The following is a 14,884-nucleotide window of genomic DNA, read 5'->3' on the forward strand; positions in this document are numbered from 1 at the left end:
CTCTTCACATAGACTTCTTATGTCTCAAATACAAATTCTATTCCCTGAGCAACAAATCCTCCCCTAAAGTCAAGTGCAAATCAAGGGTTCACAAATTTTGTTCTTTTCCCACTGGTTTCCATTATAACTTCCTGTCTTGTCATCATTTCTAATAAGAAACATGTCCTGAGCTATTACTATGCATTATTCCCTGACTCTTCCAGTGGATTTGTGATCTAGTTACCCGGTCATAGCTCAGCACACAGGAATGGTAATTGTAGTTCCAGAGAGTAGGGGATAAGGCCAAATGAGAGGGCGGTCAGTAAGGGTCATGGCAATGGTTGCTAACTTAGTTTTGAATTTCTGCTTCATCCCTACGGACTCAAGATTTTCTTCCTGGTAGTTTCTCTGTAAATAAATTCTCAAATACAAGCAGGGTGTTCCTACTATTAAAGCATTATTTTGATCATATTACTCCCCTGACCAAAACATTCCACTGACTACTGATAAAAGTCCAAAGTTCTCAGGCTGAAATTTCAGGTTTTCTAAAATCAGATCCCTTCCTATTCTTCTTGGTTTATTTTCTATTATTCGCTTCCACAACCCAGAGTCCTCCACCCAGCTGACCTAGTCAACATTCCCAGCACAGCACTGGCATTTTTTGACCCTGCCCTCCCCTCTCAGGACTCTGCTTATCTCTTTCATCATTTCAGGACCCCAGAGGTTCAGCCAGGTGTAACGTAAGGGAGGAACCCACCAGAAGTAAGGCAACCATAGAGAGAGGGGTGGACCCTGCACTTCATTGGGGTGTGTGATAGTTAACATAAACATGCATGACTCTTGAGACCTCCTTGTCTGCTTGTTTCATCCTTCTGCCTTCTTACCCCTTTCCGTTAACATCTGTGTATCGTGATTTTAATAGTGGTCATTTAAACATGCCTTACAAACTGTTTAAACATGTTCTTGGAGAGTTGATTGTCCCTCTTGTTTCCCAATCCCGGACACCATATAGTTGTGTTCAGTCTGCTCTATATTTGCCCATTGATAGCTCCCTTCATCCAGCCCCAGCGCCTTCCCTCCCCCCTACAACCACCCCCCCACCCCACAACTGGATTCCCCTGGGCTTTCTTTCTTTGAGGGCTGGAATTCTGCTTCCTAGACATCTTTGTGCCCATACCTCCTAATAGAGGACTTTGCGTATAGCACATTGCATTGACTTGATCACAGAAAAGCGACAAAAGAGCAAAATACTTTTGCAATCCAAAGAATACATTTGTAACGAGAACCCTCAACCACAGTTGTCTGCAGTGGGTGTCAGAGTCTGCTGAAGCAGAGCCCCACGTGTGTACCACCAGTCTGCGTTCCTGTCTGCTCACACCCTCTTAATTCTTGCCTACAGATGGAAGAAGGCAAGCATCCCCTTTGGGCCCATCTCATCGGGGGAGAGGTAGAAGTGGTCTGTAGTTCACGAGACAGGTTGTTTTGTCTTCGTGGTGCCAAACAATTGCTTGGACTTGGTTTTTCAATCAGTCTGGGTTTCTCAAAACAGCCTGAAATGACCAAAGAGAAAGTGTCGTAGAAAAGCACGGAAATGTCACGTAACCCGTGGGGTTTTCTCTTTGAATGGAAAGGTGTCCAAGGTTTCAAGGGAAAAACACTAATTTGTAGGTATAGAAAAACCCTTATCTTTATTTTAATCCTGAAGTTCTTGGACCTTCGTGAAAGTTCTTTGTTGAGCTGCTTCTCCTCAAAGGCGGTTGCTAGCAGGTCACCTTCTTGTGACTCCTTTAACCTCAAAAGGATGCTTCGGTAGGCCATGTAATGATGATCAAATCTACCCAAAGAACAGGTCATGACAACATTAAATGGTTTATTTGTTTCCTGCACCTGTTTTTGTTACTTTCCAAGCCCCTGGAGAACCAAAGGCAGCCTTTCTGCTGCTTTGAGAAATTATTCTGTCTAGAATATTTGATCCCACACCGGAACAGCTGCCAAATGGAAAATAATATGCCCACACAGACAGCAGGAAGTTGGCCAGAATGTGGCATCTCCTAATTTAAATGACACAAAACCTCACATTCATCCGGAACTGGTCTTCTCAGAGATCCCAGCTGTTTGTAGATCCTAGAATCCCAGAGGGCTGAGCCCACTTAGAAATCCTACAGTTCATCACATTCATTTTTCAGGCTGAGATTCAGACTGTCTGAGACTCAGGCAGGTTGAATGATATCCCCATTAATTAATCACTAACTAGAGGCAGATCCAGCTTTAGAAGGAACCCAGGTGAACCCAGATGTCCTACCTCCAAATTAACAAGGAAAACTGACCCCTATCCATTTCTTTTTTATTTTTTAAGTAAGCTCTACACTTAACATGGGACTTGAACTCACAGCCCTGAGACCAAGATTTGCATGCTCTACCAACTGATCCAGCCAGGCCCTCCGGTCCCTATTCATTTTAATACTCTGATTATTTCAGAACCTAGGATGAAGACATTTCATTCCAGAAACCATGACCGACTCCCAGACAATTTCAACAGATAACATGGAGAAGACTTAGACTAGTTAAATCAATCATAGAGAAGTATAAGTGCACAAAAGGTGAGGGTTGGGATCCTCATTAAGTCAGACTCTGAATTTTTCACACCAAGAAGTTAGTTAAGGATAATCACACTTTTGACAGTCATCCATCCATCCCAGAACTATTAAAATAACATTTAAACCCTACTTGGCGATTTTTAAGGGAGTTAATTATTTAAGCAGTCTCCATAATTTGTTATATTTTCTTCCCCTAATGCATTTGTAAGCAAGCAACTTTGGAGCTCGGTGTGCCTTTTGCTGTAAGAAAAGTATCAACTAAAAAAGGAGTCTCTGAGCTGGCCCATCAAGGTCTATTTAACTACCAGATCAGAGGACTCTGGTCCTTCCAGGCCTGACCTGAGTCCTGTCCGGACACCAGGAGATCAGTACTGCAAGAGTGAGGAAGAGGTCGGTGACCGGAAGGAAAATGGCATCAGGGAAATGGCCTGGATCTTTCAATTCCTTCTCTGGCCTTTGCCAGCCCTTTGAACAAATCCCTTACTGTCTTTGAACCTGGGTTGTTCTCCTATAAAGTGGAGTCAACGGCTAACCCACAGAGCTCTTGGGAGGAGACAATGAGACGAATGTATGTGAAGGTCCCAGCTCTGTGCTGACACTGAACAGGTACTCAGCAAGTTACTCTCCCTCACCTCCCACTGTCCAAGGTGCAGTCACCCCCAAAGGTCTGAACACCACCTCCTTCCCTAGATTAGCATGTTTCTTTCTCCAAGCCCCCATTTTACTATGGTGCCCCAGCCCTTCACGCCAACTAGCCCTGTTATCCCTGGCTCTCAGTCAAATCCCTCTCTCCAAGTTCAGCTAGGTCTTCGAAAGGAAAAGTATCTGATTGAAGAGGGTCACACTTGAAAGCCATCAGCTTCAAAATCCTCTGGGCAGTAGGTATATTTTTGAACAAAGCTGATCAATAACTAAAGTGAATCTCAAATCCATTTATCAGGCATGATGACAAAATGAAAAGAAATTTTGAGAGTGTTTAGAGAAGAAGTCATGACTGGGAGATCCAGCCCTGCCTCAGAGCCCACTCGAAATCATCAGCCAGGGTATTCTTGCTTTTAACATCTAGCATTACTGTGAACACTACCTCTTCCACTCAATTTTGGTTACCAGGGCCCAGAAGTGTAGTTCCAGCAGAGATGGTGAGAGGCTGGTTGGTTGCCATGTCCTTGAGGGTAAGGATCATTCCTTAATGGTAATTAATCATTCCTTGATGGTAATTCCTGCATTTTCTTGTCAGTGGCTGCCTGATCTCCCTTTCTTTGGGCAGTCCTTCTCTATATTTTGGGAAAGAGAGATTCCAAATGACATAATCATTTAAGTGTGGGTGGTCAAAGTCTCCAACCTCACCTCTGCCAGCCTGAAACATGGTGCCTCCTGATTTTGAGGGCAAGTATACTTTATATGTGCCTTTATCATCCATGAGGCCTAGAATTGCACTTAGTACAGGCTCATTTGATGGATGAATGAATGAGTGAACAAATGAATGAAATTCTAAAATCTAATTTACATTATTAGTGCTCATTTCCAAGTCTCATCTCCCCTAAGCCCATGAAAAACTACAGGTCAAAATTCCCTGCCATCAAATGGGGCCATGTGACTGCAAGTAGAAATGACATGTGTCACTTCTGATCCAAACTGAAGATAGGAGATAGGGCAGGATTTCCCTCGTAGGCCACCAGCCACGTTAGAGACAACAAAGCCTCTGTTAGCCTGAGTTCCTGAGTCACAACAGATCACTCCTCTACACCTGCTGTGCTGTGTTGGACATATGACATGAACAAGAAATATATCTTTGTTGAAGGAGTTTTGTTCTGTGGCATAATCCAGCCTATCCTGACCAATACAGCCAATGACCACTTAAAGGTAAAGGCAAAGAGGCTGTATATTTTGTCAAATTCATAAGGGCTCCTGAGAATATTTTCTTGCCTGGATTTTGATTGTTGTATGGTATCAATCTTATTAGGCATCACCTAAAAGTTAAGAGCCACTGGAGGATGTCTACTCAGTCTGCAGTTTCACTGGCATGAGAGCAGAAAGCCAGGATGCCCTTCAGTTATAGTGAGTCCGTTCCCCTGGCACCCTGCAGGTCAGAACAAGGCAGATTATCAGGGGAATATGCAAGGCACAGTATGAAAACAGTTTCATACATCAAACTCACATCCATGGAAACATATTCTCGATTGATCTGTGCATAAATGTTTAAAATGCACTTTATTTCATTTTTAGGTTTTGAAATGAGGGGTTGACATTTGCAGGAATGAGCACCATATGTGCCTTGTCAAGTCTGCGGCATACTCAGTGGGGCAAACCCAGCTCCCCCGCATGGCGTCATCCACTTAGCAACCTCCTGGGATACCTTGTTTTTCATCTATGGGCAACATTTGGCCAGAGGCTACAGGCAGCAGGGACAGGGACAGGAAGAGTCCACTTTTTGGCAGCATCTCCCAATTCACCTCACCCAAAACTCCTATTGTTGTTGATTCCTGTGTTGGCAGTGAATTTCACTAGGATGGGTACCATATGTTCTAGCATTTCTAAAACCAGCTCAGTTTTGAATATATTCTTTGTCTCCATAATCCATCAAAATGCCCCAGAAATTCCAACATTTTAGTATACAAACTACATCTATCAGACAATCTCTCGCACAAGGATGCAATACAAAAATTAATTTTGACAGCCTGTGCCTAGTTTCTGGTTGAAATTCATTCATTTCACCCTCATATTCCTGCAAACCATATGAAGATAAGTTTTATGCTGACCCCCAGGAGTTCCGGCCAAAAAAAGCTTCATATCAAATTGCCTTAGTCTCAAGTGTTTGTTTCAGAATGGGATCTCACTGAGTCACTTAGTCGTATGGGTCTGCTTTGCTGACTGTTAATTACCATATCCCAGGGGTTTTGTGAGTTGAACATTTCAATCATGGAAATGTCACTTTGCCTCTGAGAAGTTTGGTCAGAAATGTGTGCTACCTCCCTTTTTCCAACGAATATGGTTCAGTTTTTCAGTCTAATTATTCTGTCTACCCCAGCACTGTTTTAGGCCAGGGAGAGCACACAGTGTAGTCTTCAGTAGGATCTAAGCTATGTAGTAGAGGTCTACCGTCCCATCACTACCTTTTACGTTTCCATCACAAGTGTCTGAAATACTGTTAGGACACATCCTTTGGTTGCAAGATCAAACTCTGTTAAAAAAAAACAAAACAAAAAAAAAAAAAAACAGGTGCCCCAGAGAGGACATGCTTTAAATTATGGACTACTAAGCCCTTGGCAGGAGCATGTTAGCAACTCCTTTCCAAATGGATTTGCAGAGAGGGAGGCTTGGAAAGAATGGAGATGGGCCAACAAAGACAAGTGTTCTAAGCAGAGTAGAGCAGAAGGACAGACTTTGTGGGGCACAGAGGGTGGACTCAAGTGGAGAAGATGTGGCCATGAAATGCAAAGGATGAAGGGGGTTGATCTTCAATTGAGACTTTACTCTATGCCGGGCATTACACAAAATGTTTCCTGTGTGTTTACTCCCCTCCATGACCCTGGGGAATAAAGCATATGCTCATTTCACAGATGTGGAAACCACCAGTCAAGGTGGTGGATGATTTCCCCAGAATCACACAGCTAGGATGGGATGAAGCCACCCCCCGAACCTATCTCCTTTTAAAGAATTAACTGTCTCATTTTCTAAATTGGCCTGGACCTCAACACCAATTATTTTTTAAAAATGGACATTCACTTTTTTAGTTCCAGAGGCTGAGAAGTCCAGGATTAAAATGCCGGCAGAGTCTGGCGAGGGCCCTCTTCCTGGTTGGCAGACAGAAGCCAGTTCTAATAGCAACCTAATAACCCCATAACCAAATCTCGTTGCTGCAAACTCTGAGGTGACAGACTTTAAAAATTAGGAGCTAGTAAGACAGTTTGGCAGCTTCCCCCAAATTAAACATAGGCTATCATATGCTCCAGCAAGTCTACCCCTAGGTATACACCTAAAAGAATTGAAAGCAGAGACTCGAACAGATGTTTGAATGTACCATTGTTCATAGCAGGATTAATCACCACAGCCAAAAGTAGAAACAAGGACCCATTAAAGGATGAATGGATAAACAAAATTATTACATCCATACTACCATGGAATATTATTCAGCCTTAAAAAAAAAAAGAAATCTTGACACATGCTATAACAAGGGTGAAACTTGCTGCTGTTACACTAAGTGAAAAAGCCAGTCAAAAAAGGACAAATATTATATGATTTCACTTATCTGAGGTATTTTGAATAGTTAAATGCATAGAGGCAGAAAGTAAAATGGCGGTTGCCAGGGGCCACAGGGAAGAGAGAATGCCAAGTGATTTAATGGGGACCAAGTTTCTGTTTAGGATGATGAAAAAGTTCTGTGGATGGATGGTGGGGTTGGTTGCATAGCACTCTTGCATACATTTAAAGATGCTTAAAATGGAAAGTTCCTTGGTGTATAGATTTTACCACAATTTAAAAAAAAAACTCACAAGGACAGGAATTCAGAATTTGACCTTAAATATCATCTTTTATGCATGAGCACAGAGCATTTTCCTCACATTATGTTATTCTGCTATATGGTCATGAGATGGTAGAAGCTGGTAGAAGCAGACAGCCCGACGTGATAAAGATAAAGCTTCTGATGGTGTATCAACTGGTCCTACCAACTAATTTTGCAGAAGGGGAAACTGAGAGCTGAGATGACTTGCCTGAGACCACACAACAAGGGAAGTCAGCCTTCAGTGGCCCACGGGCACCTAAAGCCTTGGGCTGCCTGCCAGGCTTTTTCCTCTAGAGTCAACTTAAAAAATCCAGAGAACAGAGGCGCCTGGGTGGCTCAGAGGGTTAAAGCCTCTGCCTTCGGCTCGGGTCATGATCCCAGGGTCCTGGGATCGAGCCCTGCATCGAGCTCTCTGCTCCGTGGGGAGCCTGATTCCTCCTCTCTCTCTCTGCCTACTTGTGATCTTTCTCTGTCAAATAAATAAATAAAATCTTAAAAAAAAAAATCCAGAGAACAAAGCAGATGGATCAGTGTGCTCACATGCATGCTTACTTGCCCAAAGGTGAAGGCACGGAAATGATGTGAACATGAGATACTAGTACAATTAAATTATTTAAGCCACTTTGCCAAAAGCTTCCCAAACCCAATGCTTAGTTCTTCCCTCAATTACTGCACCTTGATTTTTTTCATCCCTGCGTATGCGCAAGGAATGAGTCCATGTCCTAGCTATGAACTGTCAAACAAATTCCTGATGAAGAGGTGGGGAAAAGATTCAGTGGAAATAAAACTCATTCCATTTTTCATGCATCAAGATTTCCTGAGCACCTATTTTATGCTGGAGACTATGTTATCTCAGGGAGTGTAGCCAAGAACAAGCAATGCTTCTTCCTTGCCCTCATGAAATACTGGCTCAGGGAAGGGCATGGGATGCGACAGTAAGGGAAGCCTGAATAGCTTGGTGATACTTGGAGTCCAGTGTTGTAAAGGCTATGACGTGAAGTCTGGGTATTGAAGGAGAGGTTGGCATGGTCTATCAGGGTTCAGAGAAGCAGAACCGCTAAGAGATAGACAAAGTCACAGGTGGTCCCCTCTAAATTCATATGTTAAAACCCACCCCCAATGGAATTAGACCAGTGCCCTTAAAAAGAGAGCCCAGAAAACTCCCTCTCTTGTAGGCTTTGTGAGGACACAGTGAGAAGATGGCCATCTGTGATGAAGAGGGTCCTCAGCAGACGCCAAATCTGCCAGAGCCTTGATCTTGGACTTCCCAGCCTCCAGAACCATGAGAATAAATTTCTGTTGTTTATAAGCTACCCAGCCTGTGATATTTTGTCATAGCAGCCTGATCTAAGACAGCTAGGTAGTTAGGTAAATAAATAAATAGATAGATAGATTTGCTACAAGGACTGGCCTCATGCAATTGTGGGGGCTGGCTAAGTGCCTTCTACCTGGCTGTTGTCTTCACATCTGAGCCAACAGGGTAGGAGATAGGGGAAAGAAAGATGAACATAAAGTGGCGGAAGATAAAGAAGCCCTCTTGTTGCCTCCCAGACACCCCCTCTGTCATGGACAAAAGCATACATCTGGCTCAGGAGTGGGAGAAGTTGGAAGAGTGAAGGACTCGGGGCCAGCCCTTGCCTCCTACCCATGAGGTGAGCCAGCAGGTATGAGACCCCATTGTCAGCTCCAGACAGCCTGCTGCCTCATCTCCGCCTTCCCCACCTCCTACGAGATCTGTTTTGTAGCTCATCGTGGCTGGTCACTTACAGGGAAGGAAGTTCTGAGAGATGTGGTTGCCCTTGTCAAGCTGACAGATTTTAAAGCCACCACAAAAGACAACCTACCCTAGACTGGAGGCTGGGGGAAGTTTCCAGGAGGAAGTGACATGGACGCTGAGACCCAAAGGATGGCAGATGGTGGCCACATGGAGTGAGGAGAGAGTTCCATGGGTGTCGGGACAACAATAAGAAACAGACCCTGTCTGAGAAAGTTAGCATTTTTAAAAGGAAATAGAAACCAAAAGGAAAAAGATGAACTTGTTTTGAACTTGTTTCAAAACCAAGAATATAGCACATTTTTCTAGCGGCTATTATAGTGAATTGAAGCCAATAAAACAATAGAGAAGTGGCTTTCCTAACGGCAGGTTGATTCACAACTTCCTCTACTTCCTGTTCGTCTGTCTTCCCTACTCCCTTCCAGCCCCTTTCCGGTCCTCCTCACTGTCAAGGCAATCAAGTCAAGTGGGAGCCCCATCACACAGATAACCTTAGCTTATTTCTTGTAGACCTTACCGAGGAGTGAGATCAATCACAGGATAGAAACCCCACTGCTTGGAGACAGAGCCCCATGTCATCTCAGTACAGATTGCCAAAATCCCAGTGTGTAAGAGCCTTTGATTCCTCTGTGTATCTTCACGGTCAGAGCCAGGCATCCCAGCCCCAGCGAGGACACGCCAGGCCTGAGAGCCTGGGTCAGTGCCTCACTCACTTTCAAACACAGTATGTCCTCCAGATTCAACTGAGTCCATGTCCTTAAGGGAAACCCAATGTGTTGGAAGAAAGGCAGGCTTCCTGTCTTTCTAGCCCAGCACAGCACCTTTTGGAAAGATGATTTGGATGATTTGGAAAGATGATTCAAACCACCTTAGCAGGGCTGGTCTCAAGACTTGCAGCACACAGCCTGAGGAAGGGACCACAGTGGTGACCTAGGCCTGAGTAGGGGATGGGGGAATGCACATGTTTCCAAGCAGAAACGTAGCTTCCCAGATCTCAGGTCTTGCTCCCAATCATGAGGTAGCAGATCCTTGGTTCCCCACAAGATCAGGGGTCCCCAAGAACACACTCAGATTCTGGGATTCACAGAAATCGGAAAAGCTGATCTACCCATGTTTATGGCTTATGACAGTGAAAGGATATAGATTAAAATTTGCCTGGGTGACTCAGTCAGTTAAGTGTCTGCCTTAGGCTCAGGACATCATCCCAGGGTTCTGGGATCAAGCCCCATACAGGGCTCTTTGCTCAAAAGAGAGTCTGCTTCTCCTCCCTCTGCCCCTTCCCCAGCTGATTCTCTCCCCTTCTCTCTCTCTCTCAAATAAATAAAATCTTTAAAAAATAAATAAGTACATAAAATAAAATCAGCCAAGGGAAAAGTCTCAGAGGCCCAGGAGAGTTCCAGGAGTAAGTTTCTGGTCTTCCGTCCCCACCAGAGCCCTGTGGACAGCACCTCCTTCTCCCAGGAACAAGGTGTGAGAATATGAGCCAAATATTGCCAATCGGCGACACTTACATGAGCCTTGGTGCCCAGGGATTTTACTAGGGTCAGTCACATAGGCGTGGGGTACCCTCATGATTGACCTTAGCTATTTAGAATCTAGCATCTCCAAACTGGGGCAGAATGGCCAAAGCCCCCATCATAAATTACAGTACGGTCACAGATTACCTGGCATGGCCTAGTGCCCCAGGTAAATAAAGACCCTCTTGTCAGGCAGGATATTCCAAGGACTTAAATATCTCTCTCAGGAACCAATCAAGAGCTAGAACTTTCAGAATGTGCTGAGTTTGGACAACCAAGCCTACTGGGTCAACCAAGTACTGTTCATCCACACATTTTGTTCTGAGAGGGAAATACCGTGGTCCTGCATGACCAACACTAGTCAGGAGGCTTCCTGCCACTAACCCACAGGTGACCTCAGGTTAAGACCCATAGAGTCTCCTTGCCTTTGTTTCCTCGTCTGTGAGGTGATAGCAGTAACGTCCACTCCAAATTTCCTAAAAGGCGCCATGAGAGTCAAATGACACAGTGGACAAAATAAGTACTAAGCCTCCTGTACTCACTAACGTCAGGGTTAACAAGGTGTCCAAGTCAAATGGCACTCTAGGGATTTCCGTCTATTTTGCAGCCATTTTGTTTTTCCCCCTACCAGTAATAAAGTGCTTACTATGTGCCAGGTACTAGGCTTATGGGGATTATCTTATTTAATCCTCAAATAATTCTCTGAGGATAGTTCTATTTTTATCCTCATCTGAGAGGACCGAGTTTCGGTAAGGTTACCCGAGGGCACATCTCTTCTTAAATAGCAGAAACAGCTTTGAAACTGAACAAAGATAACCAGAGCCAGAAAAACCAAGCTAAGTTGGTTGCTAGCCAGACAAGGGAGAGCAGCTTTGCTCACCCAAAGGTGGGTCCGGTGACACTCTCTCCATTAAAAGGGAAGAGACTGGATCAGGATACAAAGAAAAGGCTTTGGCTCTCAGAAGGTAGAATTCTGAAGGGTGTCATTTGATGGCTAGAGGAGAAAACTGTGAAATATTTGGAACTGTTCCTCGCTCTGGTTTTTACGACAGAAGCGCTATTGTCTGTCAGGTCCAAATGGGTTGTGCAATTAAGACTAAGCGGGCTCAGGTCACAGCCACTGAGTTTGTGGGCACCTAAGAATTGGGGACATCCTTCTCCTCAGAACTGAGGCTGTCTATCTCCGGGGCTGGAGATCAGACATCCCTGTATCTGGCCACCTTTGCTCTGTGTCAGCGGTCTCTCCACCAGCTCCCAGCTGCCCCAGCCAAATATATCAGGGACCTCGGACCACCTGGAGAGAGCTCATTTTGTCAGTTTTTAACAGGATCATTGTTTTTAAGGAAAACCTCATTTTTATTAGAGAACTGCAGAAGTAAATACTCCCGATTTCTTCTTCTACCATAGGCTCATCTGCTGTTCCTTGTCCTCCAAGATAAATCTAGAGGAGGAGACAGCTGTTCAGTTGCTACAAATCATAGGAACACTCTGGTGCAGAAATCTCCATAAAAGACTTCAGAGAAGATTTATGTCTTAAGGCAGAATTTAGAAGAAAGGCAAAAAAATCTTGGCAAGAAGCAGCAAAAGGCTTTTACACAGAGGCACATCTGAAACTCTGAAGAGAAAGGGAGAGAGAAAAGGATACCTACCATGGGGAGAAGGGCAAGCGTCCAGTGTCGCCCTGTGCTGACCTGGACCGAGGCCTGTGAACGGGGAGAGCCGGGACAAGGCCTCTAATGGAGCCTGGACCAGAAAATCCACACAACGAGGAGTATTTGGAAGACGTCCAGGACATGGAGACTGCCATTAAGAGAATTTGCTTTGGAGATGAGAGAGCTTAGAAGGGCCCCAAATGTCCAGGAAAAGGAAGGGTGGTTCAAAACAGCCAGTTTTCAATAAGCCACTTTGGAAGCTACCTGGAATGTTTAGTAGTAGTAGTAGCAGTAGTAGTTGTAGTAGTAGTAGTAGTAGTAGTAGTAATAGTAATAGTAGCCCCACTATTTTAATTCCAGAAATAATTAATGTGCCCTCAGAATAAGTAAGCATTACTTACAAACAAATTGGGATAGGATTCTAACTCTATTACTCCAGAGACCCCCCCGCAAACCTCTGCTCCAGACTCCCACCTCCCTTCCTGGAAATTCACAAAGACACCCTCATTCATAGCCCAGAGAAGACCTACATGCTGAGGAACTTGAGTTTCTGACTGAACATGGTCTATTTTCCTGCCCCCATGACCTAGAACCTGGCCTTCTGGGAGGTGTTACCTTTTCTGGGACAGGAGATGCCTGATCCAATGAGAACAGTGTGCAACATGGCGGTCACGTCTGCCTCTCACCACCCTGGGTTAGCACAGACTCCACAGGTGAAGGGCACGTGCTCCATCCACGTTGCCTCACTTCAGACACCAGCTGCTAGATTGGGGGTTCCCAGGCCACCTCTACTTCTGACCAATTGGCTATGAATTTGGGGTTCCTGTGACCCCCTCAAGTTCAATGATTCACTAGAATGATTCCTAGAACTGAGAAAGTGCTATCTTTACGATTATAGCTTTATTATAAAAGATACAAATCAGGGGGTGCCTGGTGGCTCAGTCAGTTAAGCATCCGACTCTTGATCTCAGCTCAGGTATTGGTCTGAGGGTCTCAGAGTTCAAGTCCTACTCTGGGTTTCATACCAGGAGCTTTAGAAAAAAAAAGAAAAAGTTAAGTAACAAATCAGGAATCACCACATGAAGAGATCCATAGGTCAAGGTTTGGAACAGTCCTGAGCGAGCTGCTTCCACTCCCTGTCCCTGTGGAATCAAGACGTGTCACCTTCCCAGTACAGCAGTATGCTCACTAACCTTGGGGCAGCTTTGGGTATCCAGGGTTTCACTGGGATTTTATTACAGAGGCATGATTAACCGAATCATTGGCCCTGTGATTGAACTCGAACTCCGTCCTCCCTCCCCAGAGGTGGGGAGGGCAGGCTGACACCACAACCGGCCCCATCCTGAGTTAACCTCGTTAGCTTTAACCCAGGTGTGGTCCATGGGCTCCTAGCGCTCAGGAAATTCCAGGAGTCTAGAACCTGAGACAAAGAACAGACAAATGTTTTATTATACAGCACAATGACAACAACTAATATTTAATTAGGGTTTTCCCGGTGCTGGGCTCTGTGTTGAGTACTTGACATACATCTCCCTTGATCTTTAAAACAATTCTATGCACCAGATTTATTATTATCTCCATTTTACAGATCACAAACTGAGGCACAGAGACGGGAAGAAACTTGCTCAAATTCACACAGCTCGTGAGCGATAGAGCTGGGTTTGAGTTCGTGTTTGTCACGGGCTCCTTATAAAAAGGGAGAAGCCAAGAGGGCAGCCATTGTCACTGGAGAAGAACTTAGAAATAATGCAAGAAACCAGATGGACTTCAGAATCTTGGAGGAAAAATAATCTAGGTTTCACACTTTAAAAAATTCAGTCTTTAGAGTCAGAAAAGCTGCTTTAAATTCCGGCTCTCCCAACTGAGAAAAAAGCAGTAAACTCTCTGGTCTGCAATCCCTTCCTCAATTAAATGGAAATTTTAATAATATCTCCCTATGAGTTTGGAATAAAGGAGGAATAAAGGAATAAAGGAGGTCATTTATTTGAAAGTGAAGAACACAAGACCCATGGAAGGATTTCTTTTTCCTTTTCCCTCAGTCTGTTCCTGGTCTTTCACCCACAGACTGTATCTTCTGTCCCTCCAAGCTATTTACTCCTTGTGCCTCACATGATAACCCGTCAGCCTCTCTCATTCCCTTGGATCACATTTTGGTTCCCTTAGCTCAATTATTTATACACTGTTCACATGGACTATTACTTTAGCTGCAGAGAACACCAGCCTTAAAAATATGTTTGAATCCCATAATTATACATGGCACAACACTTGAAATGTAGCCAACAGGGGTCCAGGCCCAGTAGCACAGTGGGAAAGGCCAGGGCATGTCCTCCGAATTCTGGTCCCACTTCTGCTTCCTCCTACCTTGTTGCCTTGAAAAAGACACTTAGCCTCTCTGAGCATCAAACTACTCATTTATAAAATATCACCGATAATTATGCCTGTCTTGCTAACCTCACGGGCCAGGCACAGGGAGGGTTGGATGAGAAATGTACGTGAAGTCTTTGGAAACGAACAAACCTTTATATGAATAGAAAGAATAATTATGTAAGACAGCAACTAAAGCAGACATTGAAGCCCACATAAAAAGATCTACGAAAATCCTAGAACATTCCCATATAAGGAGCATATGGGGAAAAATGGCACAAGACAGACATACACATAAACACGTGTTCGAGTCAGAGTTGGGTTCATTTTTGGAAGGCAGTTGGCAGGGAGAGCTGGAGAAGAGGTTGAGGGATGTCAATGTTTACAAATGCTACTGTCTGGGAGTAGAAACACATGCGAAGCTGGAAGCCATATGGAAAAATCTAATGAGGAAAAACATGAATACCCGTTAAGTGAGTCTTGAACATGACACTGAG

This window comes from Neovison vison, chromosome 3 (assembly GCF_020171115.1).
Source record: "Neovison vison isolate M4711 chromosome 3, ASM_NN_V1, whole genome shotgun sequence".
NCBI classification, from domain to species: Eukaryota; Metazoa; Chordata; class Mammalia; order Carnivora; family Mustelidae; genus Neogale; species Neogale vison.